This window comes from Condylura cristata, unplaced genomic scaffold, assembly GCF_000260355.1.
Source record: "Condylura cristata isolate star-nosed mole 26May11 unplaced genomic scaffold, ConCri1.0 scaffold00002, whole genome shotgun sequence".
NCBI lineage: Eukaryota > Metazoa > Chordata > Mammalia > Eulipotyphla > Talpidae > Condylura > Condylura cristata.
This window is the reverse complement of record NW_004567103.1, coordinates 81,786,188-81,808,190: the sequence shown is the minus strand read 5'-3', so window position 1 is coordinate 81,808,190 and position 22,003 is coordinate 81,786,188.

Genomic DNA, 22,003 nt, shown 5'->3' with positions numbered 1-22,003 from the left:
AAAAAGATTTATTTATTTATGCATACAAGTACCGATGTACAGGCCAGAGATGCAGAGGTGGTGAGAGGATTCACCAGAGACAGAGTGGGGAGCAGAACAGTAGATGTACTAAAATACACTGCTGAGGGGAGCAATAGTCAAGACAGGAGTGGTCTGCTGCACCACGTGGGTCACCTCCCTGGCCAGGGATTGAACTTGTGCTGCAGTGGCTGCAGATTGCTGCACAGTGCTGTGCTTTAACCCCTTGCACCACCAGGGAGGCCCAGACTGTGTTTTAACAACCCTTCCCAATGAATCTGATGCATGTGCAAGGTGGAAAACTAGAAGCTGTTAGAACTGGGGTGTGCTTCCACCGTACCTCCAGAGCCCGCACTCAGGATGCTGCTGATCATAAAGGCTTCGATCTGCAGTCCACTATGGCACCTCCTTGGTCTCTACTCAGAAACATTTTGGATATCTTAAGGTTTTACTTGAGTGAGCTTAAATGTAGTCCAGATACATCACTTGGGAAATGTTCTCCCTGGTCAGACCACTTGTTAGTTTGGGCTGGAAGCTCTCTTTCTGCCCACAGCCCCTAGGCACAGAGGGCCCAGGGCAGCAGGGACCGCCCAGGTTTGGTGCCATTGCTCTGGCTTGAACAACTGTCACTCACCAGCTCAGGATGCCCCTGGTTAAGTCCCCTACACTGGAATACAATGAGGGCTAAGAGGACCCAGAACCAGGTTCGGTGATGAAAGACTGTTATTTGATGGGCTCCTCTGAAATCATTGTTTATGTAATTTGAACAAAGTTCAATATATATATATATATCAGCACAAGCTTCTTTGGGGTAAGGAGTTGGCATTTTATTCTGTTTTAAATAGAAGCTGATGGAGGCTTCAAACTAGAGTGACAAGAGCCAATAGTGACTCTTTTTTGTAAATTAAAGAACTATTTATTTATGCATAAGAGAATTGCGGTGTAGGCCAGAGATGGGGGTGGTGGTGAGAGGATTCACCAGAGACAGAGTGGGGAGCAGAACAGGCAGATCTACTGAAATACACTGCTGAGGGGATCTACTAGAGAGGCAGGAAAGGTCTGCTGCATCCATGGTGTATAAATACCACATCTTCTTGACCCAGAGTCACCTTTCTGGCTGGGGATCAAACTCATGTTGTAGTAGCTGCAGATAGCTTCATAGGGCTGCGTCTTAAGCCCTTGAGCCACCAGGGAGGCCCTAGTAATGACTCTTGAGCCAAGAATTTATTGACTTTGTTAAAACATCCCCTTGAACTCTTTGGAGATGAGAGGTAGGGATATCATTACCTTTTACTTGGGGTCACTGACAGCTCCCAGTTCCACAAGGTCAATAGATTTTCTAAGAGGTGTGCAAGTCTGGGAAGGAACCCAGTCAAGACACTCAAGGGGACCCTGTTCTCACTGCTCTGGCTCCAGCTCTGGGAGGTGGGCACCCTTCTTGACTCTAAGTCACAGACAAGAAGACTAAGTTCTTAAGAACCAGATTCAGCCATCTGACTATGCACACTTGGTGCTCCTCCCCATATACTTCCCTGGGCTGTGACGTTTGGAGGCAGCACCCCGCAATCTCTGTTTTAAACCTCTGGGGAATCCAGACTCTGCCTCAAAGGCATAGCAGGCTGACACACCCATCCTCTGAGTGCTGAGGAGCTGGGCTGACCTGGTCACCTGTCAGAGGAAGAATCAGGAGCCAGGTGTCCCCTAAGGCACCTTACTAACAGTCTGTTAAGCTCTCCATGCAAATCTCATTTTTGACACTTGCTGTGTGACTTGGGCAAGTCACTTAAGCTCTCTGAGTTCCTCTTCCTTACCTGCATAAACAGAATGGCATTAACACCTACCCCTTCGGACTGTGGGGCAATTCAACATAACTCCTGTTCTCTGCTCCAAATGACTGGTCCAAAAGCAGGTTTGTCTGCTTCGGTCTCCTTCCAGCTACTTCCTGGCCACTTCCAGGCTGCTGAGGCTCAGCACCGCAATCACTCCGGCTTCGGGGTCCTCACACACAAGGAGTTACAGCGCTAATCTGGAGGGGATCAACCCATCAGTTCCAGGGGGCATACCACTTTGACCCAGAAGCATGGGTGAAGGGCAGACATTGACTTGAAGGGGACATTGTCTTGTTCACTGTCCTCGGAACTTGGAGGAAGCCGGTGACACAGCAGAGTGTGGACATTAATGCAATCGAAGGGTAATTCAATCACTTTATAGAAGTTGATCTGTCCTTTTTATTACAATTACTGTCGGCTGGGGTGTTTCGTTCCATCATGGAAAATAAACATCATTTATCATACTTGTAAAGATTAGCCCCCGACAGCTACAGCTCTTGCTTTGCATAAATGTGTATTAATGTTGGCCCTGCCCGCAGTGTGGGGAGAAGTCTATATTTCACAAGACTGATTAGGCCCTGTCACCACTGCTTTAAGTAATGTCTTATCATGACTGATATGCCCCGACTGCAAAACAGCGAACGGGGGAGAGCGGGGCTGCTCCAGGCAATTTATGGTGGCACCGGAATGAAAAACAGACTGGGGAAGGTGGGCATCTGTTTCCTCTGGGCCCCAGCCCATCGCTGATGCGGGGGCTGCCCTCATCCCAAGGCCCTGGTCCAAGAAGCAGAAAGCCCAAGGAGCATCAGAGTCCCGGGCCCACTGGTCACAGCTAATTCCCTTGAACAACACACTCGCAGACCCCACTGAAGTTCTCTTCCTTCTTTCTTCTACTTTGGGGAGACTTAAGCTCCCTTCTCTCAGGAGTCTCTCTGAATTGAGACCCCAAGGCCTCCCTGCTTTTTCCCTATGCCCCAGCTAGGGACCTGATTGCCCCTCACCTCAACTGCAGTCATCCCTACTATGTCCAGCCCAGGCCTCTTTCCTGGGCTCAGGCTGGCATCCATGACCCCCCCCCCCCAACTGACTGTCCTCCAATGCCCCTTATCCTGCCTTGCCCCTCTTTCCATCCACACCGCCCGCAGTCCCCAGCATAACCCACTAACCAAAGCATGGACAAAGCACTCAGGCAACACCACATCTCCTGTAGGACAGTGCCTATGCTCCCAGAAATCCAGTTCTCTCTAGGCCAGCTGCTCCTCCTCCCTTCCTCCCTCTGCCAGACTCTCCTGCCCATCCTGCAGAGCTCCCTGGGAGACTCCACAGCTCCACTTCTGCATCTGACATGTCCCTTCTCTCCATGTTCATCCACTGACTCAGTTGCTACTCACAGTCCTGGCTTCCCAGTATGGCTCCCCCACACCTCCCCAGGCAGGAGAGGCAGTTCCTCCCTGCATGTAGGCAGATCCAGTCACTTCTCAAGACTTCTTCCGCACTCGACACCAGGGAGGATGACTGAGGGCAGAAAATGTGGAGAAAGAACTGACTTTAAGGGTTCACAGTCCTGCTACCTCTGAGCATCTAGGTGTAGAAAACATGGATATTGTTGGTTCTACTGTTTTACATTTAGGTTTCAACAGAATTATGAGCATAGGAACTTAGACCTAGCCTTCTGTACCTTTATTTAAGAAAAAGGATAATTAATGCAATGAAGATACTAGAATTGCTTTTCTTTACTGAGAGGGCCGGGAGTTAGCTTGTCCTGTCCATTTGTTCCTCCAAACCTATTGCAGTGAGTCTATAGTAGATGCTAAATATGTGAAATATGTGAAATGAGCAGCTGGAGTTGCAGGAGGAAGGTAAACGGTACTGTGTGGATGGTGGATGGGATCCTGGAAACACAATGTGGATACCAAGTGAGTAGTGAGCCAATGTGTGGAAAAGAAGGTGAGTTGGCTGTTCAGGGCAATTGGGAACATTTTTTAAAATTTTAATTCATTTATTTATATCTATTTTATATCATTGTTCATTTTAAAACAATGTTTAATTAGCCCCTGTCAGGTGTAGCTCCCATAGAATTTCCTCTCCCAATTCACAGTTCCTTGTGCTCTTCCAGTCCAATCCCTCTCTCTCCATCCCCTGCAGGATGTCTCTGGTTTATAACTGTCGGTTTTTGTTTTGGTTTGTTGTGTTTTGTATTGTTATTATTTTTTCCCCTATGCTTATTTGGTTCCCCTATATTCCTACTATAAGTAAAACTATCCGATATTTTTCTTTTTCCTTCTGACTTATTTCACTAAGCACGATCCCTTCTAGCGCCATTCATGTTGCTGTGAATGCATGAGTTTATCTTTCTTTTTGATTGCCGAGTAGTATTCCCTGGTGTATATATACCACATCTTCTTGATCCAATTGTCTATTTTTGGGCATTTGGGTTGTTTCCAGGTTTTACTTTTTGTAAATAGTGCTGCAATAAACATAGGGGTGCAGGTATCCTTAGGAAGGAAAATGATGGGTCATATGGAAGCTCTATTTTAGTAATCTGAGGAATCATCGTACAGCTTTCGATAGTGGTTCTACCGGTCTGCACTCCCACCAGCAATTTATGAGAGCTCCTTTTTCTTTTTTCATTACATCATCCTCAACATTTGTTGTTGCTAGTTTTTTTTTTATATGAGACAGTCTTACTGATGTAAGGTGGTATCTCATTGTGGTTTTGATTTTATTTACCCTGACTATAAGGCATGTTGAACATTTTTTCATATGCCTGTTGGCCAATTGTATTTCCTCTTTGGAAAATTTCTTTTATGTTCTGCCCATTTCTTGACTGGATTGTTTACTTTGTTTTTGTTGAGTTGTGTGAGTTCTTTGTATTTCTCTTTTGATCAGTCTCTTATCATTGTATGGAGTGCAAATAACTTTCCCCCAATCAGTAGAGTATCTCTTTGTTTTGGCTAATGTCTCTTGCTCTACAGAAGCTTTTCATGTTGATGTAGTCTCAGGTGATTATCTTTTCCTTCATTTTCTTTGTGTTGGGTAATGAGTATTTAAAGATGTTACTGAAATATTTATCTTGTAGTGTTTTACCTTTATTTTCTTCTATATATTTTATGGTTTTATCCCCTTTGAGTTGATTTTTGTGCATGGTGTGAGGTAATGGCCTAGATTCATTCTTTTGCTTATTTTGTTCCAGCTTTCCCAACACCATTTATTGAACAAACTGCCCTTTTTCAAGTCAATCGGGAGCACGTATTGAGGTAGGTGGGGCAGGTCTCAGGCACTGTCTCTACATCTATCTCATCTGAAACATGAACTTGTCTGACTTGGGCCTGGAACAAGAACACCCATTAAGGTCTGTGGCTGTTTCCAGTGTCCCCAGCCCACCTGGTGCTGTCTGTCCCTCCACACCATCACCCCCATGCCCAGGGGTATCCTGCTATTTCCACCAGTGAGCTCTTAGGAAGGATCAGAGTCTCTTCTTTGTACTTCCTCCCCATTCTAGGACAGAGTAGAGATAGGCTTTATTGCAATGCCTATACCTTACAGTTCACCCATATAAAGCATACAACTCAGTGCAATGATTTTTAGTGTATCCACAGATAGCTACAACCAACTCAACCAGTCTGTTTTAGAATATTCTGTCACTTTAAAATGAAGCTCTGTGCCTTTCACTATCATGTCCCTGTCCTTTCTCCTCCCCCAGCCCCTGACAATCACTAATCTGTCTCTGGGTTTCCCTGTTATGAACTCTCATGTGAACAGCATCATGTACATGTGGCTTTTGGTGAAAAGTCTATTTCACTTAGTGTGTTTTTAATATTCATGGCTATTGTTGCTTGTAACTCATTTCTTTTATGACTGAACAAATTTTCATCAGAGTGGGCAGACATTTTCTTTATCCATTCATTCATTGATGGACATTTAGGTGTTTCCACATTTTGACTATTATGAATAAAACTGTGTGAACATTGTGTGTATGTCTATAATTCCATGTCTCTTGGAAAAAGAGCTAGGGGTGGAATTTCTTAGATAGAAGTCAATGTTTCAAAGTTCCTCAAACTCAGAGACAGGTCTGCTGTGGGAATGGCTCAGGGCTGTCTCACTAAGGGACTATAGAGCAGTCAAGTAGGAATGGGGTGTGTCCTGTGATGCAAGTAGAGGTGTGATGTTCCTATTTACAGCCACGATTTCAGTATCTTCTAGGCCTCTTGAACATTCTGGCTTCAGACCTTCACTTCAGTGACTGGTGCAAGTCTCTCTGCATCTTGTGATCAAGCAGGCCCTTGAGAACTGTTCTGCCCATTGGGTTGGAAGGGGGAATAGAGTGTGTCTCTGTAGGGCTGGAAAGTTTCTCTGCTGATGTGAGACCACCATCACCACCCTCACCACCTCCCAGACCCTTCTTTCCATCCCTCATAGTGAGCAGCAATACTGAGATGGCGACTTCTCCATCAGTTTGTATTCCCAAGTGACTTTTAGGAACATAGTCCCAGTATCGACACGTAAGAAGAAGTAAACCCTTGATGTCTTAATCTACAATAATTGTGGGATCATTTGTTATTGCAGCATGACCTGGTCTTTCCTGACTGAAATTCCAAACATCTTTTTGTCAATGTCTATCCTTGCTGGCAGCCAGCCACAAACACTGCCTCGTGAGCAGTTCCCAATGTGTGCACATTCCCCCAGCTCGCCATCAAGGCTGGTCTGGGAGGACATCATAGATACATCCGGGGCATAGGGGAGGGACAAAGGCATTTATTATCTGAGTTCCTTATAAATGAATACCTTGATGACTGCCTTAAATTTCCCCCCAACCCCCACTGCCTTCTCTACTCCCTCGGATATCCTGGAGTCCACTCAGAGTCTTCCCTTTGTAGAACTCAGACTCAATCTTCTTGGCTGGGCAACCTCAGGGATTGGCGCTCATCTGAACCTCGTGTAACTCATTTGTGAAACACCTTCCCCTCCTCTACCAAGTAATCTTGGAGTTTGACCCAAGCACAGGACATTTTCTGTTTGGTACAGCAGTTATCTTTCTGGTGCCATCTCCTTCCCATCCTATAAGTTTCTGGAAACTCAAGGTCAGGTCTCTTGTTTTTCTGCATCCTTCCCTTTCCTTGGTTCCAGGACAGTGTTTGTAGGCACGTCATGGGTATTCCACAACGTTTTAGGAGTGAATGAACATCAGTGATTCTATACTTTAGAATATACTTTACATGCTATGGAAACATATTTCCTGTAATGCTCAGATGTAGTAATAAGTGTTATTTATTGGCATCTACTTCCTGACAAACACTGTATTAGGCACTTCATTTGAAAAAATAATAATGCTTATTTTTTTCTTTCGTATGTCAAAAGAATAAAAGTTCTCTGTTCAATACAGAAAAGTACATTCAATCTTCTTTAGTTCTACCAGTTCTCTGCAGTGGTAGCATTTGGATGAATAGCTTTTAAGACAGATGTGATATATCAGGTATAGACAGAAAGGGAGGGAAAGAAAAGGACTCACTATATAAGAGACTTCTTCATTAATTTTCAAATTGTTGTTATTCTTTTAACCAGGCATTTTAAATTTATTTCTCAACTTTATGCATAGCCACATTTTATACCAGAGGAAGTGGAGGTTCAGAGAAATGAATTCATATGCACCATGTCACATAGTCAGATGTGGCAAAGTGGAGTTTTAACAGAAATCGGTAGAACTCCAAAGTCTAGGTTCTTTCCACTTCACTTAACATACATAAGCTCCCAGGTTGGCTCTAAGTGTTCATACACTAGCTAAGCCACTGAGACACCATGTATCTTATGTGCCAGTGCATCTGACAGCATATGACACATCTGATTCACACACCTGTGGGCCTTCAGTCTGGACTCTGAGTCTGGACTCTCTGGACATCTAAGGAGGACATAGATGGGCTTTGGTAGATAGCAAGGCCCTGAAATCTTGTTTGCAAAGTTTGCTGGGTATCTGAGTGTCAAGTTTACAACATTTCATGAGATTCTCAAACAGGCCAGAATCACTGATGTATAGAAGGCAAATGTTCGTGTCTGTTGTGTAGACAGTTTTATCCTCACACCACCAACGCTCTGGCTCAGCCAGGCTGGGCACAGGCCCCTTCCTTGGCCTCGCCAGCCTGCCTGCCGCCGCCTCCCGAGGCCACCCGGCCAGTGTGGCGTGGCCCCCTGTCCACCGCCCGGCTGGCTCACCATCCTCCCCGCAGGGGAGTCTTGAAGTCTGAGGGTCATTACTGAAGTTCTGCTCTGGGACTCCCCAGTGGGACTAACTAAGCTTAGTGTGTACATATCCAGCAGAGAAGAGAAAATCTCAGGGTGCTTGTTTGGGAAGCACCAGTGGGCAAGCGATGCCAGGAGGGACTGGACAAGGGCTTAGGAAGATGGTAGAGCATGTCATACATGAGACAGCTCTCACTGAGGGGACCTCTGGACACAGAGCTACTGAATGGAACAGAAGCTTTTGGGGAAGAGAAAAGTTTTACTTTTCTCTAAAGTCTCTCTGAACTTTAGAGAGGTTAGGATCTTGGGTAAGTCAGTTCAGCTCTCCATGCCTCAGTTTCTCCATATATAAAGTTTAGAAAGATGATATTATAATTATATTGCTAATAGACATAGTTGTAATATAAAATTCTCTTTTACATTATATTTTAAAATGGAGTCCTGATTAGCATTAGAGCAAAACTAAAGTATCATGTTTGCAGCTAAATCACCAGTGACAACTAGCTACTATTGATTGGTTAATTGGCTTCGTAATGCAGGTTGTCCTTCTCCCAAAGGGAAGACAGGATGAAAGAAGCCCTGAGAGATGGGGAAGCAGGAGAGATGGTCTCCTGGACCACAGAGACCACGTCAATTCCTCCTCAGTGAAATCGCAGCTTCAGACCATGACTTGGTGACTGTGTTCCCTGTTTAGGGCGGCCATGACAAAGGACCGTGTGAACTGGGTGGCTTAAAGCAACAGGAATTTGTTGTCTCACAGTTCTGGAGGCAGGAAGTCTGGAGCCAAGGTGTCAGCAGTGTCCTGGCCCCTCTGAAAGTCCCAGGGAATTCATTCTCACCTCTGCTTTGCTGGTGGCTGGCAGCCATCTTTGGCATTCATTGGCTGACAGTTACATTTCCCCAATCTCTGCCTTTGTCTTCACAGGGCGTCTCCCTGTGTGTCTGTCTTTACATGACTGTCTTCTCACCAGGACACCAATCGTTTTGGATTGGAGCCCACCTTATTTCAGCATGACCTCAACCTAACTGATGGCATTTGGAACTGCTTCATTTCCAATGGAGGTCACATATAGAAATACTGGGGTTGAAGAATTCAACATATCTGTTATGGGGAGTGGATATTCAACCCACAACAATGACCAATAAGTATTTGATGAGTGAGAGGAGAACTAAACAGGTAGAGGCCCTTTTCTATGAGGAGACTGCAAGGAGATCAAAGTGAGCTCATTGAGACATGATTTTTGAATAGTTGCTGCTCCTTGGGAAGAATTTACAATTCACAGGACTGGAATTATTGAGTCATGGGTGGAGAGTAAATCACATGTGATCAAGGGTGGTGAAGCTACACAAGTGTGAACAGGAGTGGAAATGACAGTAAGGCTAGGTGAGTGGATGCACAGGAGGTGCAGCAACCTTTCATGCCATCTTTTAGGGGGTTTGATGTCATGATGAAGACATTTTTTTTAAGGTTTATTTATTTGTGCATGCAGAACTGCAGTATAGGCCAGAGGTGCAGGGGCAATGAGAGGATTCACCAGAGACAGAATGGTGAGCAGAACAGGCAGAATGACGAAGCACACTGCTGAGGGGAGCAGCAGGCAGGTCAGGAGAGGTCTGCCTCACCATGTGGGTCACCTCCGGGGCAGGTGGGAATCGAACTCATGCTGAAGTGGCTTTAGCTTCTCAGCGCTGTGCTTTAACCTTCTGCGCCACCAGAGAGGGCCCCATTTTTTGTTTGTTTTTTAACTCTGCAGAACAAATACAACTGTGACTTGTGCTTCATGATTTTATGTGACTGATTTCATGTCCTTTCAATAGTTCAATTACATATTAAACACAACATTTGTTAGACCGGGTAGTGTTACTGCTTTGATGGAAGCTTGGTAAGAAGCCTGTTGTTTTAGCCAGCTCTGATGTCTGAAATCTAGTTGTTCCAGAACTTAGAAGAACTTGGGTGGAGAATATTACATAAAATGAAGGCAAGTATCAGTTGGCTCCACTCTGCAGAGCACTGGTGCTTGAGCTTAGGAAATGCCACTTCCAGGATAAATCACTGGAGCATAAACTACTCATAATTTAGAGATGCCAACACGGTCACCCTGACTTAGAACTCACTGCCCTAGCTGTTTTCTGACTCCAGGCTGAAATAATTGGGCTTTAGTGCAATGAATAGAAACCATCTTAAAAGCAGATATTTTAAGCAGAAGAAGATTTAATACAGAGAATTAAAGATTTACTAAGTCATTTGGAGAATAGAGGGGTAGGTTCCAACCTGGGTCCCTAGAAACTGCTTAGAATGGCACAGAATAGGAAATTAATACCAGGAACATTGTACTGTAGCTCTGATGCAGAGACCAGGAAGTTGGGATTAGGGACTCTGGTCTTGGAGACAGCCACCAAGTGAGTGACCTAGGAGCTGGTGACTCGTCACTAAAGTGCTGAATCCAGCCTCTTCTGAAACCACCTCTCAGTTCTATGAGCAGGAGACTGGACCTTGCTAGAACACATAAACCTAAAACTATAAAAACGTGGTCTCCACCTCTCTATCTTCAAAGCTCCTCAAAGCACTTTTAACTGGAAGAATTTACTCTCAATCCAGGCCTTCAGGGTAGTCTGGGAAATGTAGTGTCAGTTTCCCAATCTCTGCAGTAAGGGAGGGCACTTTAGAGGGGAAGAAATAGATGCTGAGGCCCAGTGACCATACCCTATATACCAGAATCCCGAAGGCATGGGCTAGAAATCCCTAGACAAAGAGAAGGCAGAAAATGCAAATGCTTCAAGGGGAGAGAATGTAGGACTAAAACTTCCTTACAGCTAGATGGAAATGGAAAGAGGGGTTCCTTTTTCTAAAGAGGAAGGATTTTAAGGCATTAAAGAGAAAAAGAATGTCTGAAGACAGAGCCATCAATGAAGCTATGATGAACGCTTCATGCCATTGCTTTGCAACAGACACCCACGAGGCCCATGGGGCTATTGAGTACTTGAAATGTGTCCAGTGTGGCTGGGCACTGAACTTTTACTTTTCATTAATTTAAGTTGAAATGTACATAGACACAGGGAGCGGTAACCCCAATGTTGGCAAGGCCACTTAGATCTATTGATGGCTGGATCTGTGTGGGGGATGGGAGATTGGACAGATGCATAGGTAGGAAATAGCAGAAAGGGGAGGGGGTGGCACTCCCAGGGCAGGGGTGTGAGAGGGGTGGTAATCACTCTCCTGGAATGATAGCTGGTCATAGCTGAAGGAGGGAGAGAAGAAGGATTCACTCTGGAAGAGAAAGCAGAAACCAAGAAGAGGATCTTTGGGTTTTCAAAAGAAGTGGCTAGATCTGTGGGTGTCCAGAAGGCTGGAATACAGGAGAGGAGATCAAGAAAGAAAGAGTGGCCTCTCAAGAGCAAGTTTCATTTGTTTCCATGAATAGATACCAAAAACTGACGTGTGGGACATGAAGGTAAGCGACTGACTTGGGTCTTTCCATCAAGTGGCATGCAGCTAATTTCTACATTTGGCTTCCATCATTTCTTTCTGCCACATTAAAAAACTATTCTTAGTGACTAAACGTTTGGCAGTGATTTTTTTATACATTAAATTATTTTTTTATTGTGGTACATTGGTTTCCAACACTGACTATGATTTGGGTGTGCAGGGTCAGAGTTCTACAAATGTATGTTTATTACACCACTTTCATAGCATCCACTAGAGTCCAGGGGGTCTCTCCCAACGTTGCTCCCTCCCCTGAACCCTCTTTCTCTGGAAGTGCCAGTTCTGTAGTCAGATTTCTGGGTTTGTTTTAGTGAGTTGAGTATCATCCCCTCCAGTTCCACTCATACTGTGGCAAATGTCAAGATGTCTTTTTAAAAGCCGAGTGTTATACCACCTTTTCTTTATCCACTTATCTGTTGTTGGAAACTTAGGTTGTTTCCCGATCTTAGCTGTTGTAAATAGTAGCTCAGGAATGAATATAGCCCTTCACATTAGTGTTTTTGTCTTTTTTGGGTAGATATCTAAGAGCGGATCACACGGCAGCTCTATTTTTAATATTTTGAGAAATTTCCACACTGTTTTCCACAGAGGCTGGACCAGTCTGCATTCCCACTGCCAGAGTAAGAGTGTTCCTTTCCTTCCACATTCCTGTCAGCTCTCAATGTGTCTGGTCTTTGTAATGCAGACCTTACTTAGGGCTGTGCGGTCCTATCTTGCTGTGTTCTGATTTGTATTTCCCTGATGCAACCCCTACTCAAGCAGTCACTCAGAACTTGGCTGGTCAAGGGTCCTCAGTCCCTGGAGCCCCCAATGCCAAAGTTCAGAGGAGAAGTCCCTCACACAGACATGTCAGAGAGAGGACTATAGGCAGGGAGGGAGAAATCCAAGAAAAAGGGGGGGGGGAGTCCAAGTGGTCCCCATCTCCTTTTTGCTTAGCCCTTTTTCTGATGATGATTCGTGGTGCCTCAAGGGAAGCCTAGAAAGTATGGCCATGGTGGCAAATAGAACTTTCTAGTGTAGAACTGGATCCCAGTTGAACCACTTGCAGGGTGGTATATGGGTTCATTCTGTATGGTTCTTAGTGAATCCTGTATCAAGGTGGCCTGAGGCCCCACAAGATGACATTAGAAGGGTGGGAGATGAGTTCTGCTCTGGACCTCAAAACGAATCCTGGATGCTTGCACACCAGCTGTGCTGCAGGAGAAGAGGCTGATCCTTGCCTAGCAAGTCTGGCACCACCCCCTTGGGGCAGCAGTGTCCCAGCACCAGGGGATCAGTTGCCTGGGGTTCCTGGTGACCCAGGGGCACTGACCAGTGGGTAACCAGTGCATGGGATATTCTATGAGGGAATGAATCTCAGCTCACCCCTGGGAATCAAGAGAGCCAATAGCAAATAACAACCAAAATTTTCTGTTGGGTGGGGAGATAGTACATTCGGGGATGCTCTGGTCTTCTGAAATCCTCACCACAGCATTGCCGAATGAGTTGAGCAGGTATTCTTTTTTAAATTTCCCTTGTTCAAATGAGAATTCCAGCCACAGAAAATTGGCATCCATGTAACAAAGATGGACTGCCTGGGACTGGGCCCAGAATTGCTGATTTTCTTTGATCTTTGCATCTGTATTTCCCGCAGTAAGTAACATAGTTAAAACAAATAAAACAAAACAAAAAAAAATAAGAGTAGTATCATTTACATGAATTTTTTTTTGGTCAACTTAGCTATTTCACCTAAAACAAGATCATTTTTTTTTTAAAAAAAGTTATTTATTTATCAATACAGAACAGGGGTATAGGCCAGAGGAGCAGGCCAGTGAGAGGATTCACCAGAAACACAGTGGGGAGCAGACCAGGCAGATTGCGGAAGTACGCTGCTGAGGGGAGTAGCGGGCAAGACAGGAGAGGTCTGCTGTGCCACGTGGGTCACCTCCCTGGCCAGGGATTGAACTCATGCTGAAGCGACTGCAGCTAGCTTCCCAGAGCTGCACGTTAGCCCACTGTGCCACCAGGGAGGGCCCTTCAATTTGTTTTTAATTATAACTAATAATAGTGAAATTATTGGCTATTAGAAGAATTTTTTTTGCTTGAATGCCCTGTTCATAACCCCAGTCCATTTTAGAATGTGTCACATTGTTTTTTCTTACTGTATGATGGGTGCTTTCTGTACGGTGTTCCTAACCCAACATAAAACATAAATAAAAGAGAGGGAGTGTTTGGGGGCTTTTGAATTACTGTGGGTGGTGAACTTGCTGGGACCGGGGTGGAGGTGGGAGTAGGGCGAGAGCCAGCGGGGAGGACAGGAGCCCAGGCCTGGCTGGCAGTAGGTTTTGACCTTGTTCTAAGGTTTCCTTGCGTGAGTAGATGAGGCTTCTAGAAAGATGTACGTGTATCCTCTGGAGAAGGGTGAGATATAAATGTCAGTTGAAATGCTTGTTAGTTCAGGCAGCAAAACTTTTCAAGGCCCTTTTCATTTGAGGGTAGTCTGAGATGGTGGAAAGCAAAGTTTTGGAGGACTCCAGAAAACTGGCCATTGGAGGTAGAGCCGGACTCCCTCCCTAATGGGCATCTTTCATTATCATTATCCCCATTAGTGTTTTATTGTATTAGTTATAGCTAATTTACATTTTACCGAAGCATTGAAAACAGATTGCAGATGTTTGGAAACAGATGTTATCCTAATGTTAAGGCAGAACCATGAATATTTATGATGCTTATTGCCCGGATCAAATTACCTTGCTTAAACAGGGAGGCATGTTCTAACAACTTTAGCCAGGAACCTGGCGAGAGAAGACAGAAAAGTATTGATGAACTTTTGGGCACACTTCAATTTTCCTTCACGTGGGATACATTTTTTCTGCCTTCTCATGGACCTGGGAACAGGGGTTGGTTGTTATGGAATCAATTTAGGGATTTTCCTGCAGCTCAGATTAATTGGCCCAGGCAGCATTTTCCATCTGGCTTTTTCCACCGTCTTCTTGGAGATGGTCTGTTAAGCCCGCTCTAACTTGAGCAGCAGTGGTCACTTCCAGGCTGCAGAGGGGAAGCCAGGCTTTTGAGCTTTTCTTCCCACCCACCTGCTGGGTCCCAGAGCCACAAGGAGCCTGCTTAGGCCTCAGGATGATTGGAGCCTTGTATGGGCTCCAGGCTGACAGTTTCCCAAGCAGGGCTTCTCCCCAGTTCCGGCCACACGACAGAAGGAAACACCAATAGAAAAAGAGCCATTCCTTTCTGTCTTTGAAATCCCTTCCACATTAGAGAAATCATTTGGGAAAATGTGAGGAATCTTTGCTGAAGTGGTGCCTGGGTGATGTTTCATCAGCATTCCTAGTCCTTTTTGCCATTTTCTGTGCCTGTGCACGCCCTCAACAACTTCTTTCCTTCCAGGGGTCTTTGTGCCAAGGTCTGAAGCATCATATTAAAAATAACAAGTCCAGTGTCCAGGAGTAAGCATTGGAATGTTAATGACTGTGGGCCAGAAGAGTCCTCAACACTGAAGGACATTTGGTTTCAACCTAGAATTCTATACCTTGCCAAATGGTCACTTTAATGTAAGGGTAGAATAGAACTGTCGTCAGTCCTGAAAAACCCGGAAAATTTGATTTCTATCCAACATTTTGAAGGAAACTACGAGATGTGCTATAGTGAAAGAAGGGTTTAGAATGACAGTGAGGAGACCATGGGCTCTACAAGATGAGGAGAATGAAAAGGGGTGTCCAGCATGATAGTTTAGGGTGGCAGTGGTACATAAAGGTGTTATTAAAATTGAGCTTGAAATGTGAAAAATAATATATTTGCTGGCTCCTGACAGACCTGTGGGGCATTTGAAAAAAAGAGAACAGCAATAAACCCATAGAAATTAAGTTAGTGAAAAAAGATGTTAATTGTAGGAGAAAAAGAGAAGATGTTCAGGAAAAGATACATAATCATTGTTCAGTAGCAAACATATTTATATCATTACAACCATGTAAGTAAATTCTGTTCTTAACTAGGAATAACGACATACTTGTCTTAAGGAGCTAGGAAGAGGGTAAGTGCTTGGGAGTGAAAGAGAGCTCAAATCTCAGCTATCTTAACAGAAAACCAACAAGTAATGCTAAATGGATCGATTGGGAAACTAGACAGGAGCATATATTATTAACAAGAAGGTTGTTAGCACCAGAAAATAGATGAGAATCAAAAACCAAAGGAGGCTTTCCTGGTGGTGCAAGGGGTTAAGTCTCAGCACTACCAAGCTATTACCAACCACTACAACATGAGTTCTGTCGCTGGCCAGGGAGGACACCCACATGGCACAGCAGACCTCTCCTGTTTCGCCTGCTGCTCCCCTCAGCAGTGTATTTCCGTCAGTCTTCCTGTTCTGATCCTCACTCTGTCTCTGCTGAATCCTCTCACCCCCACATCTCTGGCCTACATCCCAGTTCTTGAGTGCATAAAATAAATAAAGATAAATCTTAAAAAATAGAGAACCAAAGCAATTGCCTTATGTAGGAGTAGAGGGGAGTTCAAGACTGCTATGTAAAATTTTTAATAAATGTTGATCCAAAACTGTATATAATATATAATTTTGGTAAAAGATAAAATTACTTTAAAAGCAATAAAGTTAATTTAAATTAAAAAAAAACTGGGGAGAATGAAAAATTATGAATAGTGCTTTGTGAGAGGCCTGTCATGATAATAACAGATGATGCCAACTCCTCCCTGCCCTTCCCCAGTGCCATCCTGCCAACCGACTCCTCTGGACCTGGGAAATAGATGGACCATTAACTAGGGCCTTACTGGGAGGAAGCCCTGGCCTAGCCAAGGGAAACTTTTTGATGCTTTGATTGTTTTGGCAAACAGTGAATCTCAAAGAAAAAACATTTCAAGAGATAAATAAAGGCTTTGGTGGATTTTCCCTTCCAAACACTTAAAATAATGGCCCTTGGTTAAACAACCTTGCAAGGGCCTGGGCTGTGTGATAATACATGGCTTTGTAAATAGTAGCAGCATCTTGTAAAGTGACGTAGAGCACGGCTTACCTCTCACTTAAAAAGTCAGCAGCTCTGTCTATAGATTAACACAGCTATGACGCTGAGCTCAGGAATTTCATATCGTCTAGGCACTAAAGTATCAGGCAAATGTGGTTCCTTGTACTAGTTATTTGTGTTCACACGGTAAACGCATGGCTAGTTGGGTGAGGTACAGGGCAAGTGAAGTTTGCATGTTGATAGCTGTGCAAACAGACTTTGTTGCAAGAGGCTATTTGTCCAAGCCCCCTATTTATCTAGCTCACCCCTCTATTTTCGTAGTAGGGGATTCTTTAAAATGTAAATGTGATATGAGTCTATGTGAAACCACTTCTGTCTGCCAGCAGGCAGAGTTGCTAACACAGCCACTAATGCCTCTTTGCAGGTAGAGTTGATCCTCATTATTCACAGATTTCCGTATTTGTGAATTCAATTGCTTGCTAAAATCTACTCGAAACTCCTCAAATCCATGCTCACAGTGCTTATGTGGTCAATTGCAGGTATGCAGAGAAACACAAATGTGAGTCAATCCATATGCACCTTCCCAACTGAGGTTGAGAACAATGCTCACTCAGCTCTTCCACTAAGCAAGGTCCTTCCCGGCCGAGTCAGTGCCATATTTTTCACATTTTTGTGCCTTTTGTTGGTGATTTCACTTTTTTAAATGGCTCTCAAGAGTAGTGCTGAAGTGCTGTCTAGTGTTCCTAAGTGCAGCAGGCTGAGTTCGCACGGAGAAAATACACGTGTTAGATAAGCTTCGTTCAGTCATAAGTTACAGCACGGTTGGCCGTGAACTGAATGTTAATGACTCACTGTATATATGTCTATAAACAGAAACATTCAGAGAACAAAGTGATGTATTGATTGGTTGACAAAAATGTGACTAGAGGCTCACAGGAACCTAATCCTCTGTTTCCCCCTGGGAGAATATTCAGTATTCAATAATTCAGTGTTCACTGCAGCATTAGAGACCGAAACATCAGCCAAAAGTAATGAGAACAAACTCTGGGTAGTTATGTTTATTAATAGTCATTGAGGCGGCTTCCCCAGAACTCACATCCTATTTCTCTCCTGTGGAGCAACAACCCTCAAGTTGGAATGGACTTAACCTAGCCAAGATCCAGCATTGGATCCTGCCTGGTCTAAACAAATTCTTGTGATGTTTTCCTTTTGTATTTAGTGATGTTCTAAGTTGGTCCACCAGGGTAAAGGTTGTCTTAAATTAGGTTCCCTCAAAGTAGGGTTGCCAAATACAGGACACCTAAAGAAATTCAAATTTCAAATATTAGCTTAAGTATTAAGCTATTTAAATATGCAAGTGTTTAAATATTTCAAAGGTTTTTGAAATATTTAATTTGTTTGCTTTATGCGCAATTTGATTTTTTAAAAGATTTATTTATACATACAAGAACTGGGGTGTAGGTCAGAGGTGTGGGGGTTGAGAGGATTCACCAGAGATAGAGTGGGAGCAGAACAGGCAGATCAACTGAAATACACTGTTGAGGGGAGCAGTGGGTGGGTCATGAGAGATCTGCTGGCTCTTGTAGAGAGGAGCTGGCTGGGGATAAAGCTTGTACTGCAGTGGCTGGTAATAACATGACAGTGCTAAGACTTAACCCCTTGCACCACAAGGTAGGCCTGTGAAATTCAAATTTGATGGGGCTTTTATTTATTTTACTGTATTTATTATTAGTTGTTATCAATATTTAATTATTATTGCTAGCTATGTCTTTGTTTGCCAAATCTGACAGGCTCTATTCAAGTGCCTGATTGAGGAAGTGCTCCCAGGGGAGATCAGTGAGGGGAAAGGGGGAACTGAGCCAGCGTTCAATTTCAGGGTGGGCACTGGGGAAGACAGCAGGTTCTAGAGGGCAGATCAGAGGCATAAGTGACACTTCACCTGAAGATAAGAGACGCGCTTGCAAAAACACCAGAGGCAACTTTGAGGGAACACTGACCCCTGGGAATGTCAGCTCTCAAAGCATCTCCAGGGACCAGGGACAAGTCTCTACAAAGCGTCCAATGTACTGGTAGTTACAAGTACACAGAACCGGCCCTCCCTGATGGCACAGTGGGTTAAAGCACAACACTGAGAAGCTAAAGCCACCTATCATGAGTTCAATCCCCACCCAGGAGGTGATCCACATGGCGCCACAAACCTCTCCTGACCCGCCCGCTGCTCCCCTTCAGCAGTGTACTGTGTCATTCTGCCTGTTCTGCTCCCCACTCTGTCGCTGGCGAATCCTCTTACCGCACCTGCACCTCTGGCCTGCACCCCAGTTCTGTATGCATAAATAAATAAATCTTAAAAATAAAAAGTATACAGAACCCATGTAAAGGGCCCAAGGGGTGGAACACCCACATATACACACTAGAGCTTCTGTCCCGTAGTTGGGAAAGAAATATGTTATGCCAACCAAGGCCTGTATCTGTATTTGTTATTATAAATGTCTCATATGTGTAAGGGCAGACAAATGGAGTGGGATGAGCAGATTCTCCCTAATTCTTATTCACACAGAACCTCAGTGTGTTGTTGAGAAATGTTGAGTAACAGGGTTATTATAAATGTAGTCAGTTAAGATGAGGTCATTCTAGATGAATGTGAGCCCTCAGTCCAAAATGCGGATGTCTTTATAAGACAAGAACATACAGAGAACCAGACTGAGGAAAGATGAAGTCAGAAGCCATAAGGAATAGCAAGGATTACCAGGAGCCCAGAAGCTAAAGATGCAAGGAAGGATTAGACCCAGAGTCTCAGTGGAGTATGATACTACTGACATTTTGATTCAGACTTCTGTTCTCCAACCCGTGAGAGAAGAACCTCTGTCCTCTTAAGCATTGGGTTTGCGTTACCGGTCTAAGGAATGGATGTAGCCACAAGGATGAAGCCACAGCCATGAAATGCAAAGCACTGTTGTGAACTCTGCCTACTCCATCCCTCATTTGGAACCTGACTCACTAGGCCTTTGCAATTTTGAAAGCCAGTGAATTTCACTTAGCTGTTTCACCCAGTAAGTAGAATGTAGTCGCTCTTACTCACAACTGAACTGAACGCGCCCTAATTCGCACTTTCCAAAATACTGTTTTGGGGGAAAGTGCTAGAGTCAAGTCCACGGGTGTGGACTACATTACCACAACATCAGCGCCACTGACAGAAAGGGGTTACTGGGGTGGGCACTGAGGGGTACCCTGAGCTTTTACCAGCCCAGGCCTGGATATGAGGGCAAAACTAAACTCCTTCTACCCAGTGAGACTCTGCGCTCACAGGATAGTTCTGGTACTGGTATTCTTGTATGGACATATTGGAGATCTAGATTTTATCACGTCAGGTTTACACCATGAAGAACTACAGTAGTCACTAATTTTAGATGATTAGAAACTAACATTAGGGCCCTCCCTGGTGACTCAAGGGGTTAAGGCGCAGCACTGCAAGATGGCTGTAACTGCTTCTGTGCAAATTTGACCCCCAGCTCCAGAGGTGATGCATATGGCTCAGCAGATTTCTCCAGTGTGGCCTGCTGCTCACCTCAGCAGTGTATTTCAGTCAATCAGCCTGTTCTGCTTCCCAATCTGTCTCTGGTGAATCCTCTTACTGTCCCTGCACCTCTGGCTTGTACTCCTATTCTGTATGCATTAAAAAAATATCTTCAAAAAAGAAAAAAAGAAACTAACATTAGCTTGTTATTAACATTGTCAATAGGTTTTTGGCAACTGTGACTTTAAGTGAAACACCAAGCAGTAAAACCATTTTGTCACGGGCTCATTGATATAAGCAAGAGTAAGTTCCTACAGTAGATGGTCACAAAAACATCACCCAGTTTCTAAATAAAGACCTCAAACACTTCTATTATAAAGCACTTATTTGTATTCACTCATTTTCAACTCAATTGTTTCAGAGCAGGGTCAGAGGTGACTGGAGCCTCTAGCAGCAGTTCCAGGGCAAGGTGGGAAGTCTTGCTGGACGGGACACCTTTCCATCACAGAACACAGGCACTCCACTCACTCTGGCAGGGACAGTGCAGACATGGCATTGAACCTCACGTGCACATCTTTGAGACATGGGAGGAAATGGAGTGCTGGGAGATTATATGCGTGCACACACACACACACGGGAAGAACGTGCAAATTCCACACAGACTGTGATGCTGACAGCAATGTTTTTATTACCATGAATGTGATAACCAAACAATATGAATGGGTGTTATTTGAGAACCAACAATGTAGTTATTTCCCTGTAGAATTGGTTAAAGACCTATATATGGGTGACCCCAAAAGACACTGAACCTGGACATATCCAACGTGCAGATACCCCTATTATAGGGCAGCCCAGTGTGAACTGGGCCGCCTGTTGGTGGGGCCTCACCTGAGCTTAAAATTCAGTTGTACTGCAGGCACACACAAAAGGGTCAAAATGGATTTATTTACAAAAGGGGGAAAAAAAGGAAACAAAAACTGGAATATCTTACCTGCTCGGCTGACTTAGAGCTCTGGTAACAAACTAACTGAAAGCCCCTAATCATGCCACTGGGAGAGCCGTTTCCCGAGTCAGTGAGTGAGCAAGAGAAAAAATGGCGCCCTATTTATCCTCCAAAGTCCCAGAATGCCTGCTTAGCTCCACCCTTGGGTCCTTGCGGTTCTCTCTCTGGTACTGCTGGGAGTTGTAGTTTCCAATCACTGAAGTAGGGGGTAGAGTCCAGAAAGCTGGAGTAGGGGGCGGAGTCCACAAAACTGCAGAGTTCCTTTAGGACATCCTTTCCCCCAATACCCCCAACCTGCCATCTCCTTTTGCTTTCCCAGCAGGGTTCATGGATCCCCATTTGACAGAGGGTGCAAGGAGGTAGGTCAGGGTCAGGCCAGTCTGGTGGCCCTGCGTGGCCCTGCCCAGGAATGTCTGCATCAGCTCTCTGAGGGCAATATACCCTTGTTCTACTCTTTTCTAGCATCTACAGTGCACGGAGACCTCAGTGAGATCCGAATTGTAAGTGGCGTCTCTAAGTCCCAGCCATAAAGGTCCCTAGCTGGTAAATAAGCAGTGAGAGTCAGCCCTGATAGACCAGCCCGACACTACTGAGCTGCCCCAAGAGACAGGACTGGCACACAGATCAATCTCTGGCTGACACTTGTTCTCCTGCCTAGCGGTGTGTGGCAGGTGAGAAGTCTCCAGCTCCCATCCACGCACCCCTGAGGTTAGAGGTAGTTCAAAAGGATTTCTAAGGTTATCTTCTAACTTAGAGGTGGACAACTGCTGGACACAGGGGAACACTTGAAGGAAATTCTCCTCTTCCTTCTTCAGGCCCAGTCTTTGAAATATTTATGTAATCCAAGAACAAGAGACTTCTAGAAAGAGAAGGCAAAGAGGACTGGATTCTGGGTGTTACAAAATATGCCCAAAGAATCGCATATTGGAGTGCTACCGGTTGAGGCTTTAACTGAAC